General features: G+C 34.9%; 1 protein-coding gene across 1 annotated transcript in view; it reads right to left on the bottom strand.

Moving 5' to 3' along the window:
• The window catches only part of LOC131029537 (uncharacterized), a 115,556-nt gene extending 111,685 nt beyond the window's left edge, over positions 1 to 3,871 (bottom strand). Inside the window, exon 1 of the mRNA XM_057960045.2 lies at positions 3,531 to 3,871. The gene's annotated coding sequence lies outside the window, so the exon portion shown is untranslated. The remainder of the gene's footprint in view (positions 1 to 3,530) is intronic.
• Between the last annotated feature and the right edge of the window lie 9,385 nt (positions 3,872 to 13,256).

Genomic DNA, 13,256 nt, shown 5'->3' with positions numbered 1-13,256 from the left:
AGAAATAAATCCAAGTCTTCCTAGAGTAGTCATCTATGAAAGTTACATAATAAAAACATCCACTTAGGGATGGAATTGACATTGGACCACATAAATCTTTTTCCTCCACAAATTGAAGAAGATCATTTTCTTCAAGTGCACTGAGCACTCTAAACTTCCATGAGGTGAAGTTAGATGTGCCTTCAAGCCTATCGTCAACTTTAAGACCGTTTACCATTTTCAAGGCTTAGTAGATACTACTTGAAGGAGAGAGAGAGGAGAGAATGCTTAGAAGTTGTAGAAAATCTAATCACAATCTTTCTTTCATCGTGGCTCTAATACCATGTTAATTTTAGTGATCAGATTAGATAGACAGTAAATCAAACACAAATGCACAGAATTTACCTTGGAAAACCTTCCTCTTGAAGGTGAAAAACCCAGCAATGAAATATGTCTTTATTATCTCAGTTATGTCAAGAGACTTTACAAGGAATTTGCTTCACACTTGAAGCTATATATGTATGACAACAATTTGCTATATAGAAAATCCAATCTGCTATATAGAATGTATGATCTGCAATGAGCTCGATCTTCCTTGATAAATTCTCAAACTGCTGTAGATGATCTTGTTGGAGATATACACAATATGAATCGCTGAAGGAGAGTTGTGAATCTGCTGAAGGTAAGATGATTCGATGCTTATGGAGAGAACACGATCTGCTTCTTGAATGATTCGAGCCACTGTAGGAAGATGATATGAACTGCTGGAAATGATTGTTGATTGTATGTCTTGGAAGAGAAGAAGAACCGAACTATATACCCACACATTGGATATGTCAACCAACACGTCTCCTTCAAGAGTTGGCTCCTTATTAACAATCATATCTCTTCACTTATATTTAATTAACACGACTTTAGTTAGGGAAAGTTTACATCTTAATAAGTCTTATAATCCAAGGGTGGTGGTTTAGACATAACACACATAATCAGCACATTAGCAAATCGTTATGACTAAATTGTCCAAGGCCGATAGGCCAACTAGACAATTTAGTTCTCTATGTCGGCCTGAAGGATACTGACCGTCGCTATTACATTAACAGTTGCAATAGACTATTTGCAACTTTTTTTTAAGAAATAACACTTCAAATCACAATATTCAAAATACACACAACTAGAAATAGTTTCAGATTTGATTTCAGAATTTGGATTACAATATAACATCAAAATGAACACTACCTAGGTAGCCAAAATGCTTCAAAATCACAATACACACATACCCATTTTCTGCAAATACCGAATGAGACCAATATGTGTCTGAAATCAGCAAATAAATCACCAAATATGATATCAAAATACAAAATAACCAGCTCCAACACCTCCTATAGAAAGCATGATCGATTTCCAACCCTAGACATTCCATTTGCTTTGCCAAAACTACATCAAAACCCTAGAGGCCAAGCCTAGGTCAACCACATCCCCAAGAAAGAGTACGGCCAGCTAGGGAAGAGTAGCGGCCAGCAATGAGAGGTGAAATAAGCAATAAATATTCAACCAAATTTGCCCTCCTTGCTTCTGGAAATTTGCACTTTGAATCTTCTATTGATACCAGCAAAATAATCTCAGATAAAGCCCAAATGTGATTCTTGCATGAAACCACCAATTAATCTTTCAGGTTAGATCTTTCACAAATGAAGAAGAAGTTTTTTGTTAATGTTTTTGTCCTCACAAAGCCAAAGGATGAACAAGTTCACTCCAACAGAGTTTTGTTATCAAATTCCAAATCATACATACTAAAAAATGAGCTCCAAAATGCCTTTTTATTCACCCCAAGACCCCACGCCACTTTTAGGGTTTGTAAAATTTTATTTTACTTTATTATCACATTATGTCTCCCATGTTGGCGCCCACTCTTAAGTGATCAATTTATTTAATATTTTAAAATTACATTACTCCCTAGGTGCCAAATATAAGTCGCTTTATTAAATTAAATAATGCTGAATTAAATATACTCCCTGGATGCTTGGGTTTGCGTTGAGTGCTAAAGAAGATGGTGTTTTTGGTGAAATGAAGTTTGCTAGTTTTGGTGAAGATTTTCTAGAGGCTAACATAGAGGAGGTTGCCTCTGAGGGGCCTAAGGAGGATGACATAGAGGAGGTTTCCTCTAAGGGCTGGTCCTCATTTCGCTGGTTCTTTTCCCTTTGGTTTGATCGCTCGACTTTGCCTATGTAGTTGTGGTTTAGCTGTAAGAAGGATGTTATCATCCTATCCCCAGAGTCTAATTGCGATTCTCCTATAGAGGTGGAGATTCTTTATGGGGGTTGTTGGTTTTGTTGGGCTCTACCCTCTTTTGGTCTAAGCTTTTGTGAGAGGGCTCTTGATACCAAGGATTTATGCTTCAAGGAGTTGATGTAAGGGGGTTTTTACTGCCCTTATCCCAGTTTTACATTTAAAGGTTATGGGAGCCTTTTCAAAACCCACTGCTCCAGTTTTCTAATTGTTTGATTTCTTTAGGATGCTGGAGGCTTGATCGCTTTGTTTGGGTGTCTGGTTAGTTGTTTAGGGCCTTTGGCTCTTGTTTTTTTGGAGCCTGCCTTGTGGTAGGTTGTTTCATTGCTGTTGTGCTGCTGGTTTTTCCTATCTTTTCTTATGTTGCAGTTAACCCACTGTGGTCTCTTGTAAAGGGTTTTGGGGCCCCTTCAAAACCTATTTATCCCTTAATCAAAAATATTAAATTAACTATTTAATTTGACTTTAATATTTTAACATTATTTAAAATAATGCCATCATTTAATGCAATTGCCGACTATAACACTGCCAACTGAGCAAGTTGGTGTCCAAACTATCATTAACTAAAAATAGTAAAAACGGACAAAGTGTTCAGAATGTGTCATCATGTAAATCTTAACTGATAGAGCTCAAAGCAACACTTGATAACACCAGATTAATTAGATTGAATGGTCAACAAACCCCAACAGTTCCCTAACCCTAACTCATTAGCCTACAGCAACCTGCCCCGCTAAGTAGGCTAACGGTCAACAAGCTAATAGTGCTTAAGAAGGGGGCATTACACACACCAACCCCTTGCCTAGTGACATTCGGTCTTTAAATTACAAGAGCCAGTATAATGGCACAAAACTATGAAGAAATATGCTGTACAATGTATAAGGTTTGTGAAGAAGAATGTGATAAATTTAACAAACAAAAATTATCTGATCTTTTACTATTCACTTTATGTGATAATAGCTCTGGCAACGATTGCATTTGCAGCATCAGCAGTAGCTGATATCCATTCAATACTAAATAATTCTCTCAAGGAAAATTGTCACGAAAATAACCTCATGAGCGAGGAAAACAAAATTTAAAAAATTAGAATTAAAACCACCAAATAAACGTAAAATTCATTTCACAGTTCAAAATATATCTACGTGAAGAAATCAATAGGAATATAGCACTAGGTATTATATAATATCATATATGAAAATAGCCATAGATAAAACCACAGAACTAATGCCATTTATTTAACAGATAACAACAGAATTGTTTTGACTTACCTAAAGATTCTTCACAAATTGAGTTGTGCTGTCAACGATGCTGATGTGAAATAATGGGCAGAGTTGCAGGAAAGTTATTACGAAATCCTACCAGAGCAGAATTTGTTTTAAAATGAAACGAATCAGAACCACTCTCCCTCCAGCTGCTGCCTCAAGACAAGATTTTTGCAGCCTTTTAAACGAAGCTATTGGTTGCGAATTATACTTTATTTTCAGGCGTGGGGCGAAGAATGTTTCATCTGCGTGAAAGTTGTTTTCCCCGGCGTGAGACACCTTCCCCGGTGAAAGCTGCTACTTGGGAAATTTGAATGGTAAAAATGATATATACTATAGGCTAATAAATTTATAAATTGTTATTTTTATTATTTGTTCCTGCCGAGAGCAGGATACATATGCATCCGTTCGATGCATTTTCCCTTTTTAACTGTTCAATCATTTTCCAGAGTTTTAAAAATTTGAGTGTCATTCTATAGTTTTTATATTTATGTATATTTAAATGATTTAAATAAAATTATTTGTCTGTTTTCTTATTGGCTAATAGGAGTAACAGTAGTGTAAAAATTATATTTATTTGCTTTTATTTAAAAATAATAATAAGTTTCCAAACTTTAGACATTTACTTCAATTATTAATCTCGGTTTACGTTCCAATTGCTCATACCTTACGTAAATGCATTTAACTCTCATTAATAACCAAAACGTACTTCATCTATAAAATGAAGCCACCTCTATTCCATTTGTATTATAGTTAAATTTATAATAAATATTTTTATTTTCATAATTTTTTACTAATAATTAAATTATATTTTAAAAAAAAATTAACCAATATAAATATTTGATTTTTCATTATATTCTTTTTAAAAATATTTATTTTAAATTTTTTGATAGATTGTATTTCATTTTTTTACTTTTTAAAATTTAGTTTTACTTATAATTTTAAATTTAAATTTTATTTTGTATATTTTTAAAATGTTCTGTTTGGAGTAGAGTTTAATTTTATAATATTTTATAATTTGTTAATATTGATTTATTAATTTATTATTTTTTAATTTTCATTTTTTTTTTTTTTTGGTAGGTAATAGGGCGAAGCCGATTATTATTATTATTATGTTTGATTGGATGTGAGAACCCATTGTTTTAACCAATTAAGCTCAACCCCTTGGACTAATTTTCATCTTTATTAAGAATTGTGGTTCAAAAATAATTATAGTCAATTTTAACATCTATTTTAATTATTTAAAAATGAATAATTAGAAAGTAACAATTTGTAATTTTATAAAAAAAAATTAACAATTGAAAGATTAAATTTATAAATAAGTTTATTCTATATATCCATTTACAAATATTCCAATGTATATAGTGACATGATAACTCAATCAACATATTATATAAATTTTGTAATAAATTTTTAATTTTAGTTGAATTATGGATAAAATTTTAAAACATTATTTTTTATATTCTAGTAGCACTCATTTTCAATATTTAGAAATAAATCTTTTCAACCACGAGAATATTTTAACTAAATTTTGGTAATATTATTTTCAAATATTAAAAAGGAATTTTAATTTAATTTCACTACTTAGATTAAAGTTTGATAACAATAACTTCTCTCCTCTCCCCCTCTCCTCTCTCTCTACCTATATTTCTCTCTCGCTCTAGTCGACTCTCTGTATTCTTCTATCATAGTACCACATGTAGCTCTATTTCTCCATCTATATGTAGCTATCTCTTCCTCTTTATCTCTACCTCTCCCTATACAATTATCTCTTTTTATCTATTTCTCTCTATATCTCTCTACTTTTATCTCCCCCTATACATCTTATTCCCTATATGTCTATCTTCTTATCTATATCTCTCTATTTTTATCTCTACCTCTACCTCTACCTCTACCTCTACATCTTTCTATCTCTTTATCTATTACTCTCCTTTTTCTAATGGTAGGAACTTGACGCTTTGCGTTCTTGTTATAAAAGTAAACGTTCTATTAATTAAATATATGTTATTGTAAATTCCAAAATTTTAATGATAATATGTAATTTTTGAATTATAATAACAAATGGTGATTAAAATAGATTTTTGGGGTGAGCACCCATCTTCGATGTAAAGGGTAAGGGCCTTTAATCCCTGCTTTTCTAATAAAAAACAAATAGTGATTAAAATAGATTTGTGTTAGCTCATTAATGGGCTTTCAAGGGTTAATCCTTCTCACAATTTAGACAGCAAGACAATGTGGAAACCTCCAGATCAAGGATGGGTCAATATTAATTTTGATGGTGCGGCTAGGGGTAACCTGAGTCCTTCAAGTGTAGGATGTATTGCAAGAGACGACAAAGGAAATTTGATTGTCAAATGTTTCCAAAACCTAGGAAAGGGTACAAACAAATGTTGTGGAGACTAAAGCTTCTTTCCTTGTTCAATTGGCAAGATTATCGGGAATTGCCAATATCCATTTAGAAGGTGGTTCACGGATTATTATCCATGCTACTCTTAAGGGCGGAGTTGAACACTAGAAAAATAACAAAGATATCCAATCAATAAGACATCTACTTGCCACCTTTCAAAAGTTTCAGGTGTCCCATATAAGAAGGGAAGGAAATCAGGAGGCGGATGCTTGTGCTAATCAAGCTTTTGAAATCCTAGAAGGTATGACACAAGTTATTAGATGTTACCCTAACAGTCAAGCGATTGAAAAAATTTGATTTCAAATGGTCTTTGTTTTGAGAAGCTTGGGCTTGAATTGGAATTCGGAGTTGGAATATTCCCCTTGCCTCTTGTCTAGGCTCATGGCCATTAAGAAGGATGGTGGATTAATTGCTCTGAGGTGTCCAACCCGTTGGGATTTAATCCAAATTTTGTTGTGACCTATGGTGAATTTTGCGACATTGTTGGCTTCGTCACACTTGACATTTAGGTGGCAATATCCCTAGTGGATGTACGGGTTTTGCAAGTGATGGAGGATTATGGTTGGTCAATGTTCTAGATGGCTTAACACGAAATATTTTGTCCATTTTAGGACCTTGTCGAGTTGGATATTAAATGGCTACAGATGAGTGGGATCTTAATTGTAAAGCATTTGTCATTCATTGATCTTGGGTGGCAGATAGTACGTGGGGTTTTGAGTCTTCCTTATGAAGATGGTAGAAGCCATTTCAGATTGTCCTTTTAGAAAACTTGTGAGACGTAGGAAAAATAATTTTACTCTATGCTAAAACGATGGAGGCTAAATCCTCACTAATGGCCTCAAAGCCAATGGTGGCTTAGTGGGGGTCGATATTAGACAAGAGGCTCTCAAACATCTTCAGGTTTGATGACAAGGATTTCTTGACGTGTGTCAAGATCATTCTTGGTGAGGAATATGTGAATGCCTCCTTCAAGTATTGTTGCAATGTTGATGTTGCATCCATGATCATGATGTGGTGCTTTGAGTTAGAGTCAAAGAAATTAGTTTGGCGGATGGTGGAGAATTGTGTCTGAGAAGAATGGTGGGGAGGTTTTGAAAGCTTCATGGAAATGGTGCGAGATGGGCAAGGTTTTGTCTGCCCAGGTGGTGTATGGATCCACATGAGTGAATTCATCCCACCCCTATGCCCATTCCTTGTTAGGAGCACAAACAGTAGCAAGGAAGTCCAATGGGATTCAGCCCAAGTTGGCATGATAGGGGTGAAGGACTACCTAAAGGCAATGTAGTAGACTGAAGGGTGAGAAGAAGAAAACAGGCCAATCCCTTTGGATTGGCTTTCCTCCAAAGTCGCATATGGAAGATGAGCAACTTAGAACAACAAATGAACAAGGGGAGTCTTCTGGTGGGAAAGGCAAGGCGATTGTGCTAGTAGGGTAATAGTTGTTAACATGCAGGTGGCTTTTGTTATATTATTTTTTGGCGAGATGGTTGTATATTCATTATATATATTTATGTATATGTGTAAATGTAAATTTTTGGGATGGTTTAGAGACAAATAACCAAGGGAAAAGGACTAGATATAGTCTTTTGAATTTGTTGATCTCTAAGAGAGATGATCAATCTCTGTTAATACATTATAGTTTTTGTATTCTTTTTCTATATTAATACAAATACAATATTTACCAACAACAAAAAAAATAGATTTGTGCTTTTTTTTAAATGTATTTTTTTATATATAAAAACTAGCAATCGCATCTTGGTGTGCAATGGGTACCCCGAAGAGGTGTGAAAGGTCAATTAGGAAAAAAATTGGTATATTTTCTACCTGCATACATATGCGAAGTACATGAGGCCAATTGATAAGTTATCGACTTAAGTTTCACCTCAAAGATTAAACCTGCAAACTCATTAGTCTATCATACAAATATAACTCAAGCTTCAACCAATGAAACAACATGACATGAAAAAGCAAATAAAAGATTATACCTTCATGATTTATGTCTCATTGTGTCCTAACCCCATTGTTCTTGATTGCAGATGATTTCACTCTCAGACAAGCACTGGTAGCTTCGAAGATGGCAAGTGTGGAATGGACTGGTAATTGATATGATATGCAAAACTAAACTATGATAATGATTTATGCTAAATTGCTCAAAAATAACTCTAAAAATGCTAAGCAAATAAAGTCATGAATGCAAAGATAAAGACTCCTCATTAACTATAAGATTAGCTATTAGTTTCAAAAATGGCTTAGGAGACCTCTATTTATAGATTTTTAAGTGCATGATCTTAGGTGGCAGAGATCAACGGTCTTGATTAAATCTTGCAATTTGGATGGCTATGAGCAAGAGGTTGAGTGTGAGAGAGAAAGGTTGAAGATGTTCCTCCTACACCTACAGGATGGAGGAAAAGGTGGAAGGAGAAGTCAAGTGTCATTCATCTCACCTTGACTGAGAAGAAGACTTGAGAGAATATAAGATAGTTGGAGAAGATTTAGGGATAAGAGAACAAGTGAACTCAACTCCCTCCAAAGATGTAGGAAAGTTGCAGAAAATATAGGGAGGTTGAGGAATGTGTGTACGTACACATTATTTGAAGAACAAATTTGGAAGTTGGAGATAATGATGCATATTAATATTAAAAATATTAATATCTTAGCCACATGATTGATGAGTTGGAAAAGAAGAAGTGATGTGGAGATGAAGGTGATTTGGAAAATGAAGATTAAATATTTAAGAAATTATTTAATTGATGAGACTATAGGATAGTGGACATAAGTATAATTAAATATAAGATATTTAATTAATTGATTAGAAGAAAGGATAAATGAATTAATTAATAAAAAAAATTAATTAAATTAATTAATAGAAGAATATGAAATGAATTAAATAAATTAATCTTTTCAAATTAACTATTTAATAGAAGAATAAAATCATGAAGGAATGGGTGGAGGAGGATAAGGACAATGTCAATGCCCGAATGGCTCGAAACGAGAAAGCCTTGAAAAGCCTTATGAACCACAGCCTCCAGGTTCTTAAAGTCTCATCCCAGAATATGAATGCGCTGGTGAATCATCTGGAAAAGAAAAACCAAGAGAAGAACCTGGTAGTTATTGAAGATGCTCCTACTTCCAGCCTAAGCCACCAGACCCCTAGGCGCAGAACCGGGCAGACTACGGCAGAGAAGGACATGAAGATGAAAGAAAGTCAGATTGCTCAGGAAAATACCGACTTGAGGGAAGTGGCTAAGGCAATGATGCTCTTGGTGCAGAATGCTGAAGAAACCATGAAGAATTTCTAGATTTCTTTTCATGCTGGGCTTGGGGTCAATTTCTTGCTGGCCTCTTGCTGTCCTTTTCTCTGTTGCTGGTTTTTTTGCTGGTCTTTTGCAGACGTTGTGTTTTGTTTCTCTCCTGAATATCTTTCGTATGTAAATGGGTTTCGGGTCCCTTAAAACCTATTTTTAATTAATCAAAAACTATTTAATAGAAGAATAAATATTAAATAAATAAACATATTTAATTGCTCATAGCCAATTTTATGTGTACACAATAAGTCATCAAGAAAATGATTTTTTTTGGCATAAAAGCTTTTAATTTAGAAGTGATGGGTTCCAATCAACTATTCATCTACTTATAGGGATCCAAACATGACTGAAACAAAACCTCTAAAACAAGAAGATAATCAAGCTCCATTACTAGTAGGCTCATATTATATTTGTAATAGGGAGAGAGGGAGAGACAGAGGGGGATAGGGATAGAAAGAGGGAGTGATGGAATAGGAAAGAGCAAGAGAGAGAGGGGTATTGAGATAAAGATAGCAAGGAAGATAGAGATGTGTGTGCGTGTGGAGGTGGAGATGGATATGGAGAGAGAGAGAGAGGGGGGGGGGATGGATAGAGATATAAGAAATAAACATATAGAGAAGGAGAGAGAGGGAGACGTAGATAGATAAAGATTTAGATAAAAAAACTTGATGTATAGAGAGTGGTAGAGAGGGAGAGATATAGGGGTCGAGAGATATGAAGAATAACAAAATAGCAATAGAGGGATAGTTAGAAGAAGAAATATGGAGATAGAGATAGAAAGGCAAAGAGATATAGATATAGTTCTAGGAAGAGGGAGAGGGAGAGAGATGAATGCATAGAAAGAGGAAGACATTTCTAGATAGAAAAATAGAGGTGGATATAAAGATAATGATGGAAATAGGGCAGACAATTGAAAGGAGGGGGGGTGAATCAGTTGTCACAAAAACTCACTCAACTTAAGATTATTCTTAGATATGATAAATAAACATGAAAGCATAAATTAGCAACACAACATAAACACACATAACACCAAGATTTTTGTACATGGAAAACCCTATTAGGGGAAAAACCACTGTGGGGATACACCCACAATATAGGTAGACTTTGTTGGAAGTATTACAATGGGGAATGCACATGCATTCAGGCACACTACCTAGAGATCACTGCTCAAAATAAGAAGGCTCATTGTCAAAAGGGAGGCTCGCTGCCTACAAACAATAATGGATCACATCCATAAATCATGAATTGAGAAATAGAATCTCCTTAATGCTCGGTTCAATCTCATTGAAGTACAAAACAACTTTCTTCTTCACACTTCTTCTCTTCCTTCAAAAGATGTATACATTTAGCGCACATACACACTCACTCATCCACACACCTCTACCATCACACTGGAATACAAATTTATTACAATTATTTGTACATGACATCAAACTTGGATAAATCATCAAGGTTGGCTCAACACTCACCACCTAATTACAAAAAATACTACCATACTCAACACAATATTACATGTGGACCAAGCAATGTCGGTCCCAAATATTTTGCCTCTAACACGTTACACCTCTAGGAATTATGCCTCAAACATCTGCAACATGTTAGAAGCATCTGGTTGGCCAAGAACATGAAGAACATCAATGTACTAGAGAAAAACATCAATTACAAGCTCAATGATCAATGCAAACCACCAACACAAAAGGCACATGATCCAAAGATATCCACAAGCATCATGAATTGTCATAGCAACATCCACATCGACACAAATTACTAGAATCACCAACATCTTCATACCGAACCTTAGGAACACTAACTATAATGACTGTCAACCTTGAAAAATGACTAGCGAACCTCCAAACCACAAACCACTTGAATTGAGGACACACATCAACATCCCAAACATACTTCCAAATCCGCAGAACAAGATATTACTATATGGAGCAATGCAGATCAACTGAAAAACCAGCTACAACTGAAAAACCAGCCACAACATAGACACCCATAATTCAATGAAATCTCCATGCAGACCTCTGAAACTTGAGCTGAATCAACTAAAAACAACCCTCTACAAACCCTTTAATTTGCAAACTCTGATCTTCATCATACTTACTATGTTGAACAAACTAACTCACTGAACTTCACTACATCACTGCCTCAAATAGAGAAATATGTTGACATCAATGACAACACATCTCTCAAGCACATATTTGCAACACTCTTCCAACAGATAAATCAAGAGAGAAATATGTAGACAAATAGAGAGATAGATAGAGGTAGAGGGAGAGATAAAGATAGAGAGATAGGGAGATAGGGAGGAAAGATAGAGAGGAAGAGATAGAGATATATAGAAGAAGATGGGGAGATAAAGAGATATATAGATGGTGAGATAGAGTGATAGAGTTGTAAGGAGGTATAGAGAGAGGGGGAGATGGAGATAGAGAGATAGAGATATATGTGAAGAGAAAGGGGAAGAGATGTAGAGGTAGTGAGATAGATAGTGGATATGGAGGGAGGGAGAGAGAGATGGGGAGAGATACATAGGAGAAGTATAGAGGCCGAAGAGAAATAGGTTAGAGAGAGAGAGCGATAAATAGAGTCCACAATATATAGTAGAATAGTGTGATAGAGAGAGATAGAGAGAGATGGTGTGATAGAGGATATAATATAAAGAGATAAAGAGAGGAGTATGGTATGGTGCTAATATGATATATTATATATTCCCAAGTATAATAAGATTGAACACTTGTGACATGGCTAACTGTAACATAAATATTATTTAATACCATAATCCCTATTAGTTAAGATGAAGGGGTATGTCCTTACATAGTTAGCTTATAAATAAAGGTGGAGATGTTTCTCTCAAAGCATCATATTATCTATAATTTGAATTCATATGTTATTAGCTAATTATTGGAGGTGAACCCCTCAAAGTGGTTTTATATATTTCTATATTTTTCAAATTTAATTTCAAGAAATGACATAAGGGAGTGAGAGGGAGATAGAGAGTAGGAGAGATGAAAAGAATAAGAGAGAAAGGTGTAAACAATGAGATATAGATAGATATGGGGAAGGAGAGACAAAGAAAGAGATGGAGAGAAAAGAAAGAGAGAAAAGGGTGACAAATAAAATTAATAGAGAGAGATAGAGAGGGGAAACCTAGAGATATAGAGATAAAGATATAGGGGGGAGAAATAAGAGGTGGGTGTGTGTGTGTGTGTGTGTGTGTGTGTGTGTGTGTGAGAGAGAGAGAGAGAGAGAGAGAGAGAGAGAGAGAGAGAGAGAGGAATAGGGAGAGGGAGAAATAGAGATAGAACAAGGGAGACGATGAGAGAGGGAAAGATGTAGAGATATAAAGATAACAATATAGGAAGTGATTTATAAAGAGAGATGGGAAGAGGGATATATATATATATATATATATATATATACAGAGAGAGAGAGAGAGAGAGAGAGAGAGAGAGAGTGGTGAATGAGGTGATAGAGACATGTAATAGAGGGAGAGAGAGGAGGGGGGAGATAGAGAGATATGGAGGGAGAAACAAGGAGTGTGCAAGTGAATGTGAGAGATACAAATATATAAATAGGGAGAGAGAGAGTATATGAATGAGAGAGATATGGAGACAAAGAGAAAGATGAAAAGAGATATATAAATAGATAAAAAGGGGGGGAGAGTGATAGAGAGAGGATGTTGAGATGATAGAGAAGTAGACAAATATAGAAAGAGGTAGGGATAGATAAATATGTTGCAAATGTGATGTTGATTGGTTGTCATTGATGTCTCTAATATTCTTGGTGTTGGTGATCTAGAAGATGATGCTCTAGAAGATGTGTTGTTGGATTAGTTGTGTTGATGGTAATCCAGATATTTTTGGTTATCGAATAAGGTGTTGATCGATGGTATTAATGTGTATCTTGCTTCTATTCTTATTTTTGTTGTATTGGGAAATTATTTTTGGGTCCAGATCAAGTTTGAAATTCAAGGATGTGTAGCGGCTTTGGTGTAGTGTGTGAGTCATGATTTAG

The sequence above is a fragment of the Cryptomeria japonica genome, chromosome 5 (genome assembly GCF_030272615.1).
Source record: "Cryptomeria japonica chromosome 5, Sugi_1.0, whole genome shotgun sequence".
Lineage (NCBI taxonomy): Eukaryota > Viridiplantae > Streptophyta > Pinopsida > Cupressales > Cupressaceae > Cryptomeria > Cryptomeria japonica.
The sequence above is the reverse complement of the archived record's forward strand: the minus strand, read 5'-3'. Positions and strand labels throughout refer to the sequence as shown.